Genomic DNA, 22,840 nt, shown 5'->3' with positions numbered 1-22,840 from the left:
AACATTTTGTCCTACAAAAAACAAGCCACCATACAGCTTCATCAGCTGAAAAATAAAAAAGTTATAGCTGTCAGAATAAAGCGATGCAAAAATAATTATTTGTTCTCTAAAATAGTGTTTATTGTGTAAAAGCGCCAAAACATAAAAAAATGTAGTATCGCTGTAATAGTACTGACCTGAAGAATGAAACTACCTTATCAATTTTACCACATGCGGACATAAACCCCCTCAAAATAAATCCTGAGTTGCTGGTTTTTGTTAATTCTGACTCCCAAAAATCGGAATAGAAAGCAATCAAAAAACATCATGTGTCTGGAAATGGTACCAATAAAAACATTAACTCGTCCTGCAACCAAAAAAAGCCCTCACATAACTCTGTGGGTGATAATATGGAAAAATTATAGGTCTCAAAATATGGTGATGCATAAACTATTTTTTACAATAAAAAGCTTCGTTTAGTGTGTGTGAAAGTAAAGAGACATAAATCTTGATAAAAATCTAGTATAGCTGTAATCGCAGTAACTCGAAGAATAAAGTCGCTTAATCACTTATACCGCATGAGGAACGTCGTAAAAAATAAAACCAATTCTTCACCTGCTATTGATTTTTTCATTCTTCCTCCCAAAGATCGCAGTAAGGCTTGGCACAAATTTATCCTGTGTTCTGCACTGAGCGCTGGTACCAGAGTTTCTGTGTAAATCTCTGCAAACACATGATTCAGACAACCTGTGGTGGAAGATTCCCAATAATGAGGCAGATGGAGGCACAGTGGACGCCATAGGACCTTTTTAAGATTGCATAAAAGTGCCGTCGGCCACAGTTTTGTACACTTCTGAAAAGGACACCACTGAACAGAGGTCAGACGGAGTGCAAAGTTACTCTGCTGCCTCATTAAAGTGAATGGATCCCTCTGAGGTTTCATCTGAAACACGTCACTCAAAGATTTAAATGGAAACCCCAAAGTAAGTGCTCAGTGTAGAGCATCGGATAAATGTGATCCCAAACATTATATAAAATGCTCCCACTCTTGTCTGTCATCTGATAATGGAAATATAGGGGGATGTCAAGTTACTGGTGGTACAAAAGCTTTGGAAAAGTGAAATGGCTCCTCACCCTCCAAAAGTAGTTCAACAAATTCTGCACTCCTAAATCCAAATGCCGCCTTCCCTTCTGAGCCCCACAATGAACCTAAACTACATATAGCGTCCATATGTTTGGCATTTCTGAAGCGATGAGAGCCTCCTAACTTACGGGTGCACGTCTCCCGAAACACGGGCTGGGCTTAATGTACTGGTAACTTCAACGTACTGGTCACTACAGTGTACTGGTCACTACAAAAGCAGTTTGCAATTTTCACTCAGGAACATTCAATGCTGTTTGTTTCTGGAAAATACCCATGGAGTCAAAATCTTCACTACACCTGTAGATAAATTCCCAGAGGGGTATAATTTTCAAAATGGGGTCACTTGGGGGCGATTCTGCTCTTCTAGCAATTAGGGGCTCTGTATATGGAGTCCATAAACTGTTGTTGGAAAATCTGTGCTTCAGGAGGCAAATAGCGCTCCATTCCTCCTGATTCTCTCCGTATGGCTAAATAGTACTGTACAGCCACATATGAGATTATTGCCACATTCAGTAGAAATTGTGGGACAAATTATAGTGCCATTTTTATAGAAAAGAAAGCGGATTGGCACATACTGTCCCGTGCGACAAAATTCTTTATTGTGGCATCATCATACCAACAGCAGGCGGATAAACAGTGGAGCAAATTCAGACGACGATCATTTCACACTTACATTGCGCTTCAACAGCATACAGATTCTTTTTCTTTGGAAGTGGCACCCGTAATCCCTGGTGTGTGTGCAACTTCATTAACCCGAGGTCATAAAGCTGTGCCTTCATCCTGCTTCTCTCCCATGGTATGTGATATGGTGCAATTTTTACCTACTTATTGTGTGAAAATGTAAAATCTTCGGCTAAAACTATATTTTGTTAAAAATGTAGTTATTTTTACTTCACCTCCCAATGGTATAAAATTCTGTGACACACCGTTGGTGTCACTATGATCACTGCACCCCTAGATGAATTCATTGAGAGGTGTAGTTTGTAAAATAGGGTCACTTATGGGGGGGTTCTGCTGTTATGGCACCTTGTGAGCTCTCCCAGTGGGTCATTTCACCTGCAAACCATAACATTAAAATCTGGCGCTCCTTGCCTTGTGAGCTTTGCAATGTGCCTGAAAAATATTTCCCAATTACATGTAGGTTATTTTTGTTAGGAAAATGTGATTTTTTTGTTTTCACGGCTCAACATTATAAACTTTTGTAAAACACTTGGGGGTTCAAGATGCTCAGCAAACATCTAAATACAATCCTTGAGGGGCCTAGTTTCCAAAATGAGGTCACTTGTGGGGGGTTCCACTGTTTAGGCACATCAGGAGCTATCCCAATGGGACATGACTTCCACTAATGATTCCAGGAAATTTTTCATTCAAAAAGTCAAATGACGCTCCTTCCCTGACATGCATCCAATCAGTAATTTTCTCCCTCATATGGGGTATCGCATACTAAAGAGAAATTGCACTACAAATTGTAAGGTGCAATTTCTCCTACCCTTATGAAATGATAACTTTGGGGCTAAAATAAATTTTTTGAGGGGAAAATGTGATTTTATTATTTTCATGACTCAACGTTATAAACTTCTGTGAAGCCCCTGGGGGTTCAAGGTGCTCACCACACACCTAAATACATTCCTTGAGGGGTCTAGTTTCCAATATGGGGTCACTTGTGGGGGGTTTCCACTGTTTAGGCACATCAGGGGCTCTCCATCTGACATCTGCTAATGATTCAAGGAAATTTTACATTCAAAAAGTCAAATTGCGCTCCTTCCCTTCCGAGCCCTGCCGTGCGCCCAAACAGTAGTTTTCTCCCTCATATGGTGCAATTTCTCATGCTACCCTTATGAAAATGCAACATTTGGGGCTAAAAACATTTGTGGGGAAATGTGATTTTTTTTATTTTCATGGCTCAGCTTCATAAACTCTTTGAAGCACCTGAGAGATCAATGTGCTGTCCACACATCTAGATCAGTTCTCTGAGGGGTCTAGTTTCCAAAATGGTGTCCATTGGGGGGATTTTCACTGTTTACTCACATCAGAGGCTCTCCAAATGTGAGATTGCGTCCGCCAGTTGTTCCAGCAAATTTTGCATTCAAAAAATGAAATGGCGCTCCTTCCCTTCCGAGCTTTGCCGTGCGCCCAAACTGTGGTTTTCTCCCTCATATGAGGCATCGGCATGCTCAGGAAAAATTACACAACGCATTTTGGGGTCCATTTTTTTCCTGTTGCTCTTGTCAAAATAAAAAAATTTGGAACTGAAGTAAATTGTTTGTGAAAAAAGTTAAATGTACATTTTTTTTCCACATTCCAAAAATTCCTGTGAAGCACCTGAAGGGTTAATAAACTTTTTGAATGTGGTTTTGAGCACTGTGAGGTGTGCAGTATTTAGAATGGTGTCTCTTTTGGGTACCTGATATCATATAGACCCCTAAAAGTGACTTCAAATGTGAGATGGTCATTAAAAGAAATGGTTTTGGGAATTTTGTTGGAAAAAAAGAAAAATTGCTGGTCAACTTTTAACCCTCATAACTTCCTAACAAAAGCAAATTTTGTTTCCAAAATTGTGCAGACGTAAAGTAGACATGTGGGAAATGTTACTTATTAACTATTTTGTGTGACATATTTCTGTGATTTAAGGGCATGAAAATTCAAAGTTTAAAAACTGCCACATTTTTAACATTTTTGCAAAATTTCCCTTTTTTTTTTTTTTTTTTTTTTTACAAATAAACGCAAGTCATATTGAAGAAATTTAACCACTATCATGATGCACAGTATGTCTCGAAAAAGCATCTCACAATCACATAAATCAGAAAGTATGAGTGTTAAGAATTTTAAAAATTGGCCTAGTCATTACATTAATATGCAAACCAGTCCGGTCCGAAGACCCAGTATGGTGCTGGATTTTGAACTACCTAGTCTCCAGAGGTCTCTAGTTCCTATAATGCAAGGTCAGTCTACAGTGTTAACATCCTCTCCATCTGATCTGCTGGCTATTGAATCACGGTGTGCTGACCTCACTGAAGTAAAGGAAGCAGTGGCGGCCTCTCCGCACACCTCCAGTGACAATACCAGTGACCAGTTCCCAGGAACATCCCTGTCACTTAAAAAATTTTCTCCAAACTTTGGGAAGAAGATGCTTCTTGTAATGATGCCTTCGGATTTCATGTGGCAGGTGGATGAAGAAGTTAAAGCTGAAGCTCTTGCATCTCTGTTCTTCACCAATCCGGAGGAAGAAATGGTCCAGTTTTGTCAGAGTAACTGGCTGATGGGGCTTGCTAAATGTATGTCTTCTGCTTCCAAGTGGCTACTTGCTGATAATACTAAGACAGAGACTTACTCATCCTCTAATCCGGAAGAGGAGGTCCAGTTTTTTCAGGGTTCCAGGCTGAAGATGTTTCCTGTATGTATGCCTCCTGCTTCCATCTGGCTATTGGGTGAAGATCCTAAGATAGAAGTGATCTCATCTCTGCTTTCCACCAGTCTAAAGGAGGAGGTTCAATTTTCTTGTGATGATGGGCTTAAGTTGGATCCAGTGAAGGTGTCTTCAGTTTCCAAAGAATCAGATTATGTTGTGGTCAAATCACAAGCTTCCAAGTCCCTGCTTTCAGTTAACCAGGTGAAAGACGTCCTGTCCCTTGTATCTTCTGTGTGGGAAGCTGATCTTACTGGACTCAAAGAGACTGGGCAACCTGAGATCTCTAATGTCTCATCTACCTCATTTTACCAGAGGAATGTTGTGATGGCTCTGACTATGTGTGCTCCTATCCTTCTTCTACAAGTTATTCTGGCGGGCTTGAAGAAGAGGGGCCGTAAAGGGGGGTACTGTAACAACTTTGCTGGCATCACGGCATGGCCTCTCATCTCTCACACTATCTTACCCACTGCTCCTGGCCATGATGTGGTTTCTGTTTCATGCCAGCTCCAAATTCTGTGTCTCTGCTCTCTGCATGCTTCCTGGCTCTGTGCATAGGGGGGGCGACGCCTGAGCTCTCTGGATCTTATAGGAATCAGGTGCATCTGTCTAATCTGTTCCTGACCAATTGCCAGGAGGCCTCCAGTATTTAGTGCAGTTCCACCCAGTGGACTGGGCCTGTGCAATGTGTTAGCTCAGTTTGTGTTTAGCTTCTGAGTTTGCCAGGTCTTGCTCTGTGTTACTCCCTCTCTGGAGGCTTTACTCTGTATTCTTGCCTTGATCTTGTTGTCCGCCCTCCAGGAGGCAGTATATCCTGGTCCCTGTTTCTTTGTTCTTGTTTCTTGTCTTGTTCCATTTCCTTGTCTGAACTTAGTCTTTTCTCGGTCTCCTTGTCTGTGGCTTCCTTCACTGATGTGCCTTTCCTCGTGTTCTCAGTCTGCTTACACTCCGCACTCTTGCGGCTCTGCCTGCTCTGTACCTTTGTGGCTTTACCTCTGCTCCACACTCCTGCGGTTCTGCTCCTTTCTACTTTGCTTATCTTCTGCTGCTGCAGTTATCTTTTGCTGCAGCTCCTCTCCACATTCCTTGTGGCTCCGCTCTGCTTAGCTTCTGCAGCTGCAGTAATCTCTTGCTGCAGCTCCTCTCCATATTCCTTGTGGTTCTGCTCTGCTTAGCTTTTATTGCTGCGCTATCTCTTGCTGCTCTACCACTCCTATCCGCAGCCTTGCGGTTCTCTTCCAGTCTGAATAGGTCCCAACCTGTTCCTTCATACCTCATTCCTTTCTGCTTGTTTCATTTCCTGCACCTCCTGTGTGAACAGGTCCCTACCTGTTCCACCATACTTCATATCCGTTCCTGCACCTCCTGTGTAAACAGGTCCCTACCTGTTCCTCCATACTACATATCCGTACCTGCATCTCCAGTGTGAACAGGTCCCTACCTGTTCCTTCATACACCACATCAACCAGCCCTGTGTTCTCTGCCGTGCCTGCCAGTCCTGTGTTCTCTGCCATGTCTCTGCCAGCCCTGTGTCTCAGCCATGCCAGCCTACTTATCTGAGTTTCAGCCGTGCTCTTCTGCCAGTCCTGCCCGCACCAATCCTGGTGTTCCTGTCTCCCAAGTGGGATCAGCAGCCACTGCCAGACACCACCCTGGAGTAGCACCTGGCAGCTGCCTGCTGCACAAGCGTGACCTCACCATCAGAGGCTCCAGTGAAAACCCAGGCAGCTGTCATAGTCACGCCCCTTCCAGGGTAGTCTGGTTTGTGGCACAGTGGGGCCACAAACCCCCTGAGCTCACGCCCACCAGTCAGGGCGTGAGCGTGACATTAATAAAGTATCTTTTAACCTATATACTCCTTTCTTCTCCTTTTTTCATTCTTATTATGGAGTTGGTATTTTTTCTGGTTTGGGGTCTTGCTTGCACAATTTAGTGCTTTCAGTCAAACCGTCATGTTGCCTAGTTCATGTCTTAGCAATATATTGAAAACTGGACCATCTGTATTCTGAATTTGGGTTGTCCAGTTTAGACAAGGCTATAAATCTTTGCTTTCATCTAGTCAGCAACAAAGTGGGATTTTTTTCCCTTGTATTAATGTATCTTATTAATGCATATTCAGAAAAAATCTGTCTGTATTAAATACATTAAATTGATGATAATGTCACCTTTTGAGCTCCCATGTATTTTACGCAAAATTAATTCAGTGCCATATCATTGAATCAATCATTCTAAAATTCATTGATTTCACAATGGGATTACCCTCATGGAAATACTAAGAAGAAACTTAACAGTAATTAAATATTTTGCTGAAACTAGAGTGGGAAAAGTGCAGAGCTTGGACTATAAAAGATTATTAAAGAGATTAATTTGATAATGTAAAACATTTTTTCCAAAAGGAAATATGGATTGCATTAATAGGGTATACGGATGTCAAAGAAAGATCCCTAAAAGTGGAAATCTGCAAAGTCAGTAAGAATAAGTACCACCTAATACTTAATTTCTTCTGCAAATAAAATGTTTAGTCATTTAGCAATAAGGACTGATTCATCCCTTTTTCATCTTTGTTACACTTCATTTAAAAAGGGATAAAATGTGGTTTTCTAAGCAAAACATGAAAGCAGTGCAACTTGCTGGAAAAGTGTGTGTCTCCTAAATTGCAATACCATGCACCAAAATGTTAGCACACATTATTGCTGCAATGTAATACAATTATTAGGTCATGCAAACTTAGATTAGAGAGTCTAAAGATGCTCATCATAAGCTTCGCTTAGAAAAATATTATAGATTTATTAGTGTGGCGACTTGTCATAAATTTGACACATTTTTAGACAGTCAAGTCTAAGTTTTTGATATGTAAAAATTAGACTGGATTGATAATCTGCCCTGGTATGTATGGCATAATACATGGCAAAAGTGAGTACATACAGATGTTTGTCATCTTCGCTGGCCCAGTGATAAGTTGGAGTGGTCACTTACTTGGATTGTAGTTATGATTAGAGATGAGCAAACCTTTCAAGGTTTAGTTCAGTTTGGTTTCGCCGAACGGACCAATGTTCATTGAACAGTTCATTGAACGTACCCGAACCTCATTAGATTCAATGAGAGGCAAAGCCAAATGCATAAACAACACCTTAAGGGTTGGCAAAAAGCTTCCCAAACAGTGAAAATTAGGGGCAGACACCATGAAAAGTTGCATCAATTGACCCACAGTAGTAATTTGCAAATGGCACAGCAGCAGTCAGCCTTGGGCCATGCATGAGGTATCAGGGCCTGACCCAGCATTTACAGCTTGGAATTGAACCTTCAAGTAGGACCTGGTGGTTAAGGGAGCAGTGTAAGCCTTTTTATCTGTGAGACCTGATACTTCATGAAACACCTTCAATTTTTTTTTTTAATTCCAGCCACACTCAGATGGCACACACATCAGTTGCATACAGTACTATTGGTAGAAAAATGTAAGGAAAGTAATACATGTAGTTGACTGAAAGTGAGTGCAGGCCTGCCTGTTTGGGAGACCTACCACACAGGCAACCCACCAGAATGAGACCCAACTTGGAGTCTCCACATTTCAAAAAAATAAATGTCACACACCACTAAAGTGGCATCAATTTCCACAAAGAAGAAACAATAGAATATGCTCCTGACGCACCTTCTACTACAGGCAACCCACGTGATGGAGACCCAACTTTGAGTCTCCACATTTCATACAATAATTATAACACACCACTAAAGTGGCAACAATTTCCACAGAGTAGAAACAGTATAATAGGCCTCTGAGGCTCTGACACACATTCTACTACAGGCAACCCACCAGATGTAGACCAAACTTGGGGTCTCCACATTTAAAAAAAAGTTTGCAACATCAACAGCAGTAGCAACATCAGGCACAGAAGACACCACAAAGATGGCACAGACTGCAATAACGTGAGATCAATACATGACACTGAAAATGACTCCATCGCCTAGTCTGCCAAATCTGCGACTGGGGAGATCCATGACTTGTTCATTTTGATGAAAGTTGGGTGGTCTACACTTTGAAGGGACTGCCGGATGTGCTTATCCGTCCGGACATCAACAGCTGCGCTGAAGATACATTCTGAGAGAAAGCTGGCTATCGGGAATGACAAAACCTCCAAGGCATGACAGGTGAGTTCAGGCCACTCTTCCATTTTAGAAGATAAAAATGTAAAGGGGTCCAACCCCCCTTATGGCATTGATGTTGAGCTCCAGATACTCCTGCACTATTCTCCCCTGTCGTTCACAACGTGTCAGACTTCTACTCTGTTATGCTGGTGCATGGGCTGGTCTAAAAAATATGCAAAATGACTCACAGAAATTGCTTATGCCACTTACACTGCTGCTGCTAATGTTTTGGTGATGATGCCTTGACAATCCTGGGGTTCGACGTCTAGAACTGGGATGCACACTGTGTGCCTCACTGCTCTCTTGGGGAAAACCACTCTTAAGATTGTCTACAAACGTGTTTCGATACTTCAGCATACATCTGGGGGGAGCTTCTGGCTAAATTTACTATTGTACCGTAAATCAGTCAGATTGGGAAACCAGTAGTCAGCACTATTTCTATCCCTAAGAATATGGGCATTGTGTTGAAAATAGTGCAGCAAGAAGGCGCTCATGTGTCGGGCACTTCCATAAGGTCCAAGTCCATGCTGTGTTGGTGGCAGGGTAACACTCAAAGTTACTTCCTCCGTCCCCTCCCACCAACCACGGACAACAGGGAGCATATCATTATCATATTCATCTCCTGACTGCACATCCATCACCTCATCTTCCTCCATTTGTTCCTCTGCTCCTGCATCTTCATTATCCGTTTGTCTGGTATCATGAGCCCTGCTTGATCGCTGTAATATTTGAGATATTGTTATCCCTTCCGCATCATCCTCTGCTTTCTGATGACTGGAATAGTAATGCTGATGATGGTATCGTCAGTGCTTACCATCTTAGTAGCCATTTCAAAACTGTGCAGAGGTGCTTCATCTGTTCCTACTCCGCAAGCGTGATTTGCATCATGTCCGGACTGCATTGGCCCAGGCTATGCAAAAGGACGTACTGCACCAGGGCTTGTCGCTGCTGCCACTGCCGCTGCAACATGTGAAGAGTGGAATTCCACTGTTCTGAAACTTCACTAAACAAACTGTTAACCGGTAGGTTGAAAGACCTCTGTAGCAATGCATGTCGATGACCTGCAGGGTGCCATCGTCGAAAGTGAGCACACAGTGAACGTGCTTTCTGCAGCAGTGCATCCATGCCGGGATAGTGGCAGAGAAATTCCTGTACCACCAGGTTGACGATGTGAGATGTGAGGTTGCCATGGCATAGGACCGCCAGCAGGTTTGCCTCATTATTCTACATGGCCTTCGCTGGCTCAAGGTTTAGTTGAGACAGCCATTGCTCTATCTCAGCCTGGATTCATGTTCACTACTCTTGAGCTGTGTGACTGTGATCTCAAGGCATATTAATTTAAACATTGCCTGAGCCATGGCTGCGCAGTACGGAGGTGGGGGAGATTCTATCTGCTGTTGGAATACATGTCTGATTAAGGTAGAGTTTGAGGGCACAGGTGGAGGACCTAGAGGAGGTGGAGGAGGCAGAAGCAGTGAGGAACTCTTAGATACAGAAGTTTGTCCCGAAAGCCTTGGGGATTCAAAGACTTATGGAGCAACTCTTGACCAACTGCCCCCACAGCCACCAGAGTCACCCATTGCCCAGTCAGCGAGATGCTACTTCCCTGCCCATGTTTGCTCAGCCAGGTATCAGTGGTGACATGCACCCTGGCAGACATAGATTTGTTCAGGGAGCGGGCAACATGCTGGTGTATCGCAGGCACAGCTTTCTTAGAGAAGTAAGGGTGACTGGGCAACTGGTACTGGGGGACTACAATGGCCATCCACTTTTGGAAACCATCTATATCCACCAAGCGGAAAGGCAGGATTTCCATGGCCAACTGATTGGAGATGGTGGATTTCAATCTCTTAGGTTTGCCATGTGTAGCAGGAAACATTCTTTTACATGACCACAACTGCAGGACCAAGGGTTGGCAGCTGTGCTGAGAGAGGGCAGAGAACAGGGAACAAGACAAACTGCTGGACTGTGAGTGAGGTGCAGGTGGAGACATTATGGTGGATTGAGAAAGATCTGTTGTAATAAGTAGGGTTGAGCGACTTTCATTTTTTTAAGATCGAGTAGGGTTTTGGGAAACCCGATTTTGTCCAGAGTCGAGTCGAGTGCAGTCGGCCGATTATCGCTAAAAGTCGGGGATCGACCGAAACACGAAACCCAATGCAAGTCAATGGGGAAGCATAGTCGGCAGTGAGTGGAGGCCAGGAAAACACCTACAGTGCCCATTTTAATGCCAAAAACATCCATTCTTGTTTCTGAAGCTTGCCAATCTTAATTAACTGTATAATAATAGTTGGGCATAGGGAATTGGGGGAAAGTTGTGGGGGGAGTAGGGCTGGCTCAAGTTTTTCGTGGGCCCAGGAAATGCGGACTACGTCACGGCGGTGTTGCAGGGAAAGGTAAGTATTTAAAAGTTGCAAGTGCTGTGATCCTGAGCAAGCAGGGGGGGCCCACTCGTTCGCATTGCCACTGGCACAGGGCCCCTCAAAGTACGGCGGTGTGTTTGCATGGCGGGGGCGCCTCCCACCAGCAGCGACACTTTTGCGTACTCTGAGGGGCCCTGTGCCAGTGACGTCGCCAACGAGTATGCCCCCCCACCTGATGAAGGAACCTGCACTTTCATCTGCACCTTCCTCTTTGTCCCTGTGTAAGGTGGTATAACATGCGGGAAGGGGAACCTTACTTTCAGCAGGGTCAGATTCTGGCTGTGTAGAGTACAAGGGGAATGTAGTGGTCTAGGTCAATGTACCAGCAGACTCATTTAGCAGTGGCTGGGCAATGGGCAGGATGAGGAGGAAACAGATATAGGGCCAAAGAATAAAGTAGGCTACATGCAGTTCAAAATTGGTAACAGGACTAAACAGGCGGCATTGCTTTGTTCAGTGGAGTAGCAAACCCAAGAGCAGCAGACACTGTTTCAAGGGCCTAACCACACTAGTAGGCCAAATGCAGTTTAATATCTGATAGTATAGGGCGAAAGCCAGAATGTGGAAGCTCAGCTTTGTTCAGTTGAGGACAACACCAGGGAGGGGCAGACACCTTTAGTAGGCCGGAAAAGCCTATTGCATTTTTTAAAATGGTAATTTGGAGCAGAAGGTTGAAGCTCAGCTTTATTTAGTTGAGGGCAACACCAGGGAGGGGCAGAAGCCGTTAGTAGGCCCTAACCACCATTTTTTTTTTTTAAAACCACTTAATGAGAGCCGGAAGGTTGAAGCTCAGCTTTATTTAGTTGAGGGCAACACCAGGGAGGGGCAGAAGCCGTTAGTAGGCCCTAACCACCATTTTTTTTTTTTAAAACCACTTAATGAGAGCCGGAAGGTTGAAGCTCAGCTTTATTTAGTTGAGGACAACACCAGGCAGGGGCACACAGACAGACACCTTTAGTAGGCCGGAAAAGCCTATTGCATTTTTTAAAATGGTAATTTGGAGCAGAAGGTTGAAGCTCAGCTTTATTTAGTTGAGGGCAACACCAGGGAGGGGCAGAAGCCGTTAGTAGGCCCTAACCACCCTTTTTTTTTTTTTAAACCACTTAATGAGAGCCGGAAGGTTGAAGCTCAGCTTTATTTAGTTGAGGACAACACCAGGCAGGGGCACACAGACAGACACCTTTAGTAGGCCGGAAAAGCCTATTGCATTTTTTAAAATGGTAATTTGGAGCAGAAGGTTGAAGCTCAGCTTTATTTAGTTTAGGGCAACACCAGGGAGGGGCAGAAGCCGTTAGTAGGCCCTAACCACCCTTTTTTTTTTTTAAAACCACTTAATGAGAGCCGGAAGGTTGAAGCTCAGCTTTATTTAGTTGAGGACAACACCAGGCAGGGGCACACAGACAGACACCTTTAGTAGGCCGGAAAAGCCTATTGCATTTTTTAAAATGGTAATTTGGAGCAGAAGGTTGAAGCTCAGCTTTATTTAGTTGAGGACAACACCAGGCAGGGGCACACAGACAGACACCTTTAGTAGGCCGGAAAAGCCTATTGCATTTTTTAAAATGGTAATTTGGAGCAGAAGGTTGAAGCTCAGCTTTATTTAGTTGAGGGCAACACCAGGGAGGGGCAGAAGCCGTTAGTAGGCCCTAACCACCATTTTTTTTTTTTAAAACCACTTAATGAGAGCCGGAAGGTTGAAGCTCAGCTTTATTTAGTTGAGGACAACACCAGGCAGGGGCACACAGACAGACACCTTTAGTAGGCCGGAAAAGCCTATTGCATTTTTTAAAATGGTAATTTGGAGCAGAAGGTTGAAGCTCAGCTTTATTTAGTTGAGGGCAACACCAGGGAGGGGCAGAAGCCGTTAGTAGGCCCTAACCACCCTTTTTTTTTTTTAAAACCACTTAATGAGAGCCGGAAGGTTGAAGCTCAGCTTTATTTAGTTGAGGACAACACCAGGCAGGGGCACACAGACAGACACCTTTAGTAGGCCGGAAAAGCCTATTGCATTTTTTAAAATGGTAATTTGGAGCAGAAGGTTGAAGCTCAGCTTTATTTAGTTGAGGGCAACACCAGGGAGGGGCAGAAGCCGTTAGTAGGCCCTAACCACCCTTTTTTTTTTTTAAAACCACTTAATGAGAGCCGGAAGGTTGAAGCTCAGCTTTATTTAGTTGAGGACAACACCAGGCAGGGGCACACAGACAGACACCTTTAGTAGGCCGGAAAAGCCTATTGCATTTTTTAAAATGGTAATTTGGAGCAGAAGGTTGAAGCTCAGCTTTATTTAGTTGAGGGCAACACCAGGGAGGGGCAGAAGCCGTTAGTAGGCCCTAACCACCCTTTTTTTTTTTTAAAACCACTTAATGAGAGCCGGAAGGTTGAAGCTCAGCTTTATTTAGTTGAGGACAACACCAGGCAGGGGCACACAGACAGACACCTTTAGTAGGCCGGAAAAGCCTATTGCATTTTTTAAAATGGTAATTTGGAGCAGAAGGTTGAAGCTCAGCTTTATTTAGTTGAGGACAACACCAGGCAGGGGCACACAGACAGACACCTTTAGTAGGCCGGAAAAGCCTATTGCATTTTTTAAAATGGTAATTTGGAGCAGAAGGTTGAAGCTCAGCTTTATTTAGTTGAGGGCAACACCAGGGAGGGGCAGAAGCCGTTAGTAGGCCCTAACCACCATTTTTTTTTTTTAAAACCACTTAATGAGAGCCGGAAGGTTGAAGCTCAGCTTTATTTAGTTGAGGACAACACCAGGCAGGGGCACACAGACAGACACCTTTAGTAGGCCGGAAAAGCCTATTGCATTTTTTAAAATGGTAATTTGGAGCAGAAGGTTGAAGCTCAGCTTTATTTAGTTGAGGGCAACACCAGGGAGGGGCAGAAGCCGTTAGTAGGCCCTAACCACCCTTTTTTTTTTTTAAAACCACTTAATGAGAGCCGGAAGGTTGAAGCTCAGCTTTATTTAGTTGAGGACAACACCAGGCAGGGGCACACAGACAGACACCTTTAGTAGGCCGGAAAAGCCTATTGCATTTTTTAAAATGGTAATTTGGAGCAGAAGGTTGAAGCTCAGCTTTATTTAGTTGAGGGCAACACCAGGGAGGGGCAGAAGCCGTTAGTAGGCCCTAACCACCCTTTTTTTTTTTTAAAACCACTTAATGAGAGCCGGAAGGTTGAAGCTCAGCTTTATTTAGTTGAGGACAACACCAGGCAGGGGCACACAGACAGACACCTTTAGTAGGCCGGAAAAGCCTATTGCATTTTTTAAAATGGTAATTTGGAGCAGAAGGTTGAAGCTCAGCTTTATTTAGTTGAGGACAACACCAGGCAGGGGCACACAGACAGACACCTTTAGTAGGCCGGAAAAGCCTATTGCATTTTTTAAAATGGTAATTTGGAGCAGAAGGTTGAAGCTCAGCTTTATTTAGTTGAGGACAACACCAGGCAGGGGCACACAGACAGACACCTTTAGTAGGCCGGAAAAGCCTATTGCATTTTTTAAAATGGTAATTTGGAGCAGAAGGTTGAAGCTCAGCTTTATTTAGTTGAGGGCAACACCAGGGAGGGGCAGAAGCCGTTAGTAGGCCCTAACCACCCTTTTTTTTTTTAAAAACCACTTAATGAGAGCCGGAAGGTTGAAGCTCAGCTTTATTTAGTTGAGGACAACACCAGGCAGGGGCACACAGACAGACACCTTTAGTAGGCCGGAAAAGCCTATTGCATTTTTTAAAATGGTAATTTGGAGCAGAAGGTTGAAGCTCAGCTTTATTTAGTTGAGGACAACACCAGGCAGGGGCACACAGACAGACACCTTTAGTAGGCCGGAAAAGCCTATTGCATTTTTTAAAATGGTAATTTGGAGCAGAAGGTTGAAGCTCAGCTTTATTTAGTTGAGGGCAACACCAGGGAGGGGCAGAAGCCGTTAGTAGGCCCTAACCACCCTTTTTTTTTTTTAAAAACCACTTAATGAGAGCCGGAAGGTTGAAGCTCAGCTTTATTTAGTTGAGGACAACACCAGGCAGGGGCACACAGACAGACACCTTTAGTAGGCCGGAAAAGCCTATTGCATTTTTTAAAATGGTAATTTGGAGCAGAAGGTTGAAGCTCAGCTTTATTTAGTTGAGGGCAACACCAGGGAGGGGCAGAAGCCGTTAGTAGGCCCTAACCACCCTTTTTTTTTTTTAAAACCACTTAATGAGAGCCGGAAGGTTGAAGCTCAGCTTTATTTAGTTGAGGACAACACCAGGCAGGGGCACACAGACAGACACCTTTAGTAGGCCGGAAAAGCCTATTGCATTTTTTAAAATGGTAATTTGGAGCAGAAGGTTGAAGCTCAGCTTTATTTAGTTGAGGACAACACCAGGCAGGGGCACACAGACAGACACCTTTAGTAGGCCGGAAAAGCCTATTGCATTTTTTAAAATGGTAATTTGGAGCAGAAGGTTGAAGCTCAGCTTTATTTAGTTGAGGGCAACACCAGGGAGGGGCAGAAGCCGTTAGTAGGCCCTAACCACCATTTTTTTTTTTTAAAACCACTTAATGAGAGCCGGAAGGTTGAAGCTCAGCTTTATTTAGTTGAGGACAACACCAGGCAGGGGCACACAGACAGACACCTTTAGTAGGCCGGAAAAGCCTATTGCATTTTTTAAAATGGTAATTTGGAGCAGAAGGTTGAAGCTCAGCTTTATTTAGTTGAGGGCAACACCAGGGAGGGGCAGAAGCCGTTAGTAGGCCCTAACCACCCTTTTTTTTTTTTAAAACCACTTAATGAGAGCCGGAAGGTTGAAGCTCAGCTTTATTTAGTTGAGGACAACACCAGGCAGGGGCACACAGACAGACACCTTTAGTAGGCCGGAAAAGCCTATTGCATTTTTTAAAATGGTAATTTGGAGCAGAAGGTTGAAGCTCAGCTTTATTTAGTTGAGGGCAACACCAGGGAGGGGCAGAAGCCGTTAGTAGGCCCTAACCACCCTTTTTTTTTTTTAAAACCACTTAATGAGAGCCGGAAGGTTGAAGCTCAGCTTTATTTAGTTGAGGACAACACCAGGCAGGGGCACACAGACAGACACCTTTAGTAGGCCGGAAAAGCCTATTGCATTTTTTAAAATGGTAATTTGGAGCAGAAGGTTGAAGCTCAGCTTTATTTAGTTGAGGACAACACCAGGCAGGGGCACACAGACAGACACCTTTAGTAGGCCGGAAAAGCCTATTGCATTTTTTAAAATGGTAATTTGGAGCAGAAGGTTGAAGCTCAGCTTTATTTAGTTGAGGACAACACCAGGCAGGGGCACACAGACAGACACCTTTAGTAGGCCGGAAAAGCCTATTGCATTTTTTAAAATGGTAATTTGGAGCAGAAGGTTGAAGCTCAGCTTTATTTAGTTGAGGGCAACACCAGGGAGGGGCAGAAGCCGTTAGTAGGCCCTAACCACCCTTTTTTTTTTTAAAAACCACTTAATGAGAGCCGGAAGGTTGAAGCTCAGCTTTATTTAGTTGAGGACAACACCAGGCAGGGGCACACAGACAGACACCTTTAGTAGGCCGGAAAAGCCTATTGCATTTTTTAAAATGGTAATTTGGAGCAGAAGGTTGAAGCTCAGCTTTATTTAGTTGAGGACAACACCAGGCAGGGGCACACAGACAGACACCTTTAGTAGGCCGGAAAAGCCTATTGCATTTTTTAAAATGGTAATTTGGAGCAGAAGGTTGAAGCTCAGCTTTATTTAGTTGAGGGCAACACCAGGGAGGGGCAGAAGCCGTTAGTAGGCCCTAACCACCCTTTTTTTTTTTTAAAAACCACTTAATGAGAGCCGGAAGGTTGAAGCTCAGCTTTATTTAGTTGAGGACAACACCAGGCAGGGGCACACAGACAGACACCTTTAGTAGGCCGGAAAAGCCTATTGCATTTTTTAAAATGGTAATTTGGAGCAGAAGGTTGAAGCTCAGCTTTATTTAGTTGAGGACAACACCAGGCAGGGGCACACAGACAGACACCTTTAGTAGGCCGGAAAAGCCTATTGCATTTTTTAAAATGGTAATTTGGAGCAGAAGGTTGAAGCTCAGCTTTATTTAGTTGAGGGCAACACCAGGGAGGGGCAGAAGCCGTTAGTAGGCCCTAACCACCATTTTTTTTTTTTAAAACCACTTAATGAGAGCCGGAAGGTTGAAGCTCAGCTTTATTTAGTTGAGGACAACACCAGGCAGGGGCACACAGACAGACACCTTTAGTAGGCCGGAAAAGCCTATTGCATTTTTTAAAATGGTAATTTGGAGCAGAAGGTTGAAGCTCAGCTTTATTTAGTTGAGGGCAACACCAGGGAGGGGCAGAAGCCGTTAGTAGGCCCTAACCACCCTTTTTTTTTTTTAAAACCACTTAATGAGAGCCGGAAGGTTGAAGCTCAGCTTTATTTAGTTGAGGACAACACCAGGCAGGGGCACACAGACAGACACCTTTAGTAGGCCGGAAAAGCCTATTGCATTTTTTAAAATGGTAATTTGGAGCAGAAGGTTGAAGCTCAGCTTTATTTAGTTGAGGGCAACACCAGGGAGGGGCAGAAGCCGTTAGTAGGCCCTAACCACCCTTTTTTTTTTTTTAAACCACTTAATGAGAGCCGGAAGGTTGAAGCTCAGCTTTATTTAGTTGAGGACAACACCAGGCAGGGGCACACAGACAGACACCTTTAGTAGGCCGGAAAAGCCTATTGCATTTTTTAAAATGGTAATTTGGAGCAGAAGGTTGAAGCTCAGCTTTATTTAGTTGAGGGCAACACCAGGGAGGGGCAGAAGCCGTTAGTAGGCCCTAACCACCCTTTTTTTTTTTAAAAACCACTTAATGAGAGCCGGAAGGTTGAAGCTCAGCTTTATTTAGTTGAGGACAACACCAGGCAGGGGCACACAGACAGACACCTTTAGTAGGCCGGAAAAGCCTATTGCATTTTTTAAAATGGTAATTTGGAGCAGAAGGTTGAAGCTCAGCTTTATTTAGTTGAGGACAACACCAGGCAGGGGCACACAGACAGACACCTTTAGTAGGCCGGAAAAGCCTATTGCATTTTTTAAAATGGTAATTTGGAGCAGAAGGTTGAAGCTCAGCTTTATTTAGTTGAGGGCAACACCAGGGAGGGGCAGAAGCCGTTAGTAGGCCCTAACCACCATTTTTTTTTTTTAAAACCACTTAATGAGAGCCGGAAGGTTGAAGCTCAGCTTTATTTAGTTGAGGACAACACCAGGCAGGGGCACACAGACAGACACCTTTAGTAGGCCGGAAAAGCCTATTGCATTTTTTAAAATGGTAATTTGGAGCAGAAGGTTGAAGCTCAGCTTTATTTAGTTGAGGACAACACCAGGCAGGGGCACACAGACAGACACCTTTAGTAGGCCGGAAAAGCCTATTGCATTTTTTAAAATGGTAATTTGGAGCAGAAGGTTGAAGCTCAGCTTTATTTAGTTGAGGGCAACACCAGGGAGGGGCAGAAGCCGTTAGTAGGCCCTAACCACCATTTTTTTTTTTTTAAACCACTTAATGAGAGCCGGAAGGTTGAAGCTCAGCTTTATTTAGTTGAGGACAACACCAGGCAGGGGCACACAGACAGACACCTTTAGTAGGCCGGAAAAGCCTATTGCATTTTTTAAAATGGTAATTTGGAGCAGAAGGTTGAAGCTCAGCTTTATTTAGTTGAGGGCAACACCAGGGAGGGGCAGAAGCCGTTAGTAGGCCCTAACCACCATTTTTTTTTTTTAAAACCACTTAATGAGAGCCGGAAGGTTGAAGCTCAGCTTTATTTAGTTGAGGACAACACCAGGCAGGGGCACACAGACAGACACCTTTAGTAGGCCGGAAAAGCCTATTGCATTTTTTAAAATGGTAATTTGGAGCAGAAGGTTGAAGCTCAGCTTTATTTAGTTGAGGGCAACACCAGGGAGGGGCAGAAGCCGTTAGTAGGCCCTAACCACCCTTTTTTTTTTTTAAAACCACTTAATGAGAGCCGGAAGGTTGAAGCTCAGCTTTATTTAGTTGAGGACAACACCAGGCAGGGGCACACAGACAGACACCTTTAGTAGGCCGGAAAAGCCTATTGCATTTTTTAAAATGGTAATTTGGAGCAGAAGGTTGAAGCTCAGCTTTATTTAGTTGAGGGCAACACCAGGGAGGGGCAGAAGCCGTTAGTAGGCCCTAACCACCCTTTTTTTTTTTTAAAACCACTTAATGAGAGCCGGAAGGTTGAAGCTCAGCTTTATTTAGTTGAGGACAACACCAGGCAGGGGCACACAGACAGACACCTTTAGTAGGCCGGAAAAGCCTATTGCATTTTTTAAAATGGTAATTTGGAGCAGAAGGTTGAAGCTCAGCTTTATTTAGTTGAGGACAACACCAGGCAGGGGCACACAGACAGACACCTTTAGTAGGCCGGAAAAGCCTATTGCATTTTTTAAAATGGTAATTTGGAGCAGAAGGTTGAAGCTCAGCTTTATTTAGTTGAGGGCAACACCAGGGAGGGGCAGAAGCCGTTAGTAGGCCCTAACCACCCTTTTTTTTTTTTTAAAACCACTTAATGAGAGCCGGAAGGTTGAAGCTCAGCTTTATTTAGTTGAGGACAACACCAGGCAGGGGCACACAGACAGACACCTTTAGTAGGCCGGAAAAGCCTATTGCATTTTTTAAAATGGTAATTTGGAGCAGAAGGTTGAAGCTCAGCTTTATTTAGTTGAGGACAACACCAGGCAGGGGCACACAGACAGACACCTTTAGTAGGCCGGAAAAGCCTATTGCATTTTTTAAAATGGTAATTTGGAGCAGAAGGTTGAAGCTCAGCTTTATTTAGTTGAGGGCAACACCAGGGAGGGGCAGAAGCCGTTAGTAGGCCCTAACCACCATTTTTTTTTTTTAAAACCACTTAATGAGAGCCGGAAGGTTGAAGCTCAGCTTTATTTAGTTGAGGACAACACCAGGCAGGGGCACACAGACAGACACCTTTAGTAGGCCGGAAAAGCCTATTGCATTTTTTAAAATGGTAATTTGGAGCAGAAGGTTGAAGCTCAGCTTTATTTAGTTGAGGGCAACACCAGGGAGGGGCAGAAGCCGTTAGTAGGCCCTAACCACCCTTTTTTTTTTTTTAAAACCACTTAATGAGAGCCGGAAGGTTGAAGCTCAGCTTTATTTAGTTGAGGACAACACCAGGCAGGGGCACACAGACAGACACCTTTAGTAGGCCGGAAAAGCCTATTGCATTTTTTAAAATGGTAATTTGGAGCAGAAGGTTGAAGCTCAGCTTTATTTAGTTGAGGGCAACACCAGGGAGGGGCAGAAGCCGTTAGTAGGCCCTAACCACCCTTTTTTTTTTTTAAAACCACTTAATGAGAGCCGGAAGGTTGAAGCTCAGCTTTATTTAGTTGAGGACAACACCAGGCAGGGGCACACAGACAGACACCTTTAGTAGGCCGGAAAAGCCTATTGCATTTTTTAAAATGGTAATTTGGAGCAGAAGGTTGAAGCTCAGCTTTATTTAGTTGAGGGCAACACCAGGGAGGGGCAGAAGCCGTTAGTAGGCCCTAACCACCCTTTTTTTTTTTTTAAACCACTTAATGAGAGCCGGAAGGTTGAAGCTCAGCTTTATTTAGTTGAGGACAACACCAGGCAGGGGCACACAGACAGACACCTTTAGTAGGCCGGAAAAGCCTATTGCATTTTTTAAAATGGTAATTTGGAGCAGAAGGTTGAAGCTCAGCTTTATTTAGTTGAGGACAACACCAGGGAGGGGCACACAGACAGACACCTTTAGTAGGCCGGAAAAGCCTATTGCATTTTTTAAAATGGTAATTTGGAGCAGAAGGTTGAAGCTCAGCTTTATTTAGTTGAGGGCAACACCAGGGAGGGGCAGAAGCCGTTAGTAGGCCCTAACCACCATTTTTTTTTTTTTAAAACCACTTAATGAGAGCCGGAAGGTTGAAGCTCAGCTTTATTTAGTTGAGGACAACACCAGGCAGGGGCACACAGACAGACACCTTTAGTAGGCCGGAAAAGCCTATTGCATTTTTTAAAATGGTAATTTGGAGCAGAAGGTTGAAGCTCAGCTTTATTTAGTTGAGGACAACACCAGGCAGGGGCACACAGACAGACACCTTTAGTAGGCCGGAAAAGCCTATTGCATTTTTTAAAATGGTAATTTGGAGCAGAAGGTTGAAGCTCAGCTTTATTTAGTTGAGGGCAACACCAGGGAGGGGCAGAAGCCGTTAGTAGGCCCTAACCACCATTTTTTTTTTTTAAAACCACTTAATGAGAGCCGGAAGGTTGAAGCTCAGCTTTATTTAGTTGAGGACAACACCAGGCAGGGGCACACAGACAGACACCTTTAGTAGGCCGGAAAAGCCTATTGCATTTTTTAAAATGGTAATTTGGAGCAGAAGGTTGAAGCTCAGCTTTATTTAGTTGAGGGCAACACCAGGGAGGGGCAGAAGCCGTTAGTAGGCCCTAACCACCATTTTTTTTTTTTTAAACCACTTAATGAGAGCCGGAAGGTTGAAGCTCAGCTTTATTTAGTTGGGGACAACACCAGGCAGGGGCACACAGACAGACACCTTTAGTAGGCCGGAAAAGCCTATTGCATTTTTTAAAATGGTAATTTGGAGCAGAAGGTTGAAGCTCAGCTTTATTTAGTTGAGGGCAACACCAGGGAGGGGCAGAAGCCGTTAGTAGGCCCTAACCACCCTTTTTTTTTTTTAAAACCACTTAATGAGAGCCGGAAGGTTGAAGCTCAGCTTTATTTAGTTGAGGACAACACCAGGCAGGGGCACACAGACAGACACCTTTAGTAGGCCGGAAAAGCCTATTGCATTTTTTAAAATGGTAATTTGGAGCAGAAGGTTGAAGCTCAGCTTTATTTAGTTGAGGACAACACCAGGCAGGGGCACACAGACAGACACCTTTAGTAGGCCGGAAAAGCCTATTGCATTTTTTAAAATGGTAATTTGGAGCAGAAGGTTGAAGCTCAGCTTTATTTAGTTGAGGACAACACCAGGCAGGGGCACACAGACAGACACCTTTAGTAGGCCGGAAAAGCCTATTGCATTTTTTAAAATGGTAATTTGGAGCAGAAGGTTGAAGCTCAGCTTTATTTAGTTGAGGGCAACACCAGGGAGGGGCAGAAGCCGTTAGTAGGCCCTAACCACCCTTTTTTTTTTTTAAAACCACTTAATGAGAGCCGGAAGGTTGAAGCTCAGCTTTATTTAGTTGAGGACAACACCAGGCAGGGGCACACAGACAGACACCTTTAGTAGGCCGGAAAAGCCTATTGCATTTTTTAAAATGGTAATTTGGAGCAGAAGGTTGAAGCTCAGCTTTATTTAGTTGAGGACAACACCAGGCAGGGGCACACAGACAGACACCTTTAGTAGGCCGGAAAAGCCTATTGCATTTTTTAAAATGGTAATTTGGAGCAGAAGGTTGAAGCTCAGCTTTATTTAGTTGAGGGCAACACCAGGGAGGGGCAGAAGCCGTTAGTAGGCCCTAACCACCATTTTTTTTTTTTAAAACCACTTAATGAGAGCCGGAAGGTTGAAGCTCAGCTTTATTTAGTTGAGGACAACACCAGGCAGGGGCACACAGACAGACACCTTTAGTAGGCCGGAAAAGCCTATTGCATTTTTTAAAATGGTAATTTGGAGCAGAAGGTTGAAGCTCAGCTTTATTTAGTTGAGGGCAACACCAGGGAGGGGCAGAAGCCGTTAGTAGGCCCTAACCAC

Source organism: Ranitomeya variabilis, chromosome 2 (assembly GCF_051348905.1).
Source record: "Ranitomeya variabilis isolate aRanVar5 chromosome 2, aRanVar5.hap1, whole genome shotgun sequence".
Taxonomy (NCBI): Eukaryota; Metazoa; Chordata; class Amphibia; order Anura; family Dendrobatidae; genus Ranitomeya; species Ranitomeya variabilis.
Note: the sequence above shows the minus strand (reverse complement) of the source record.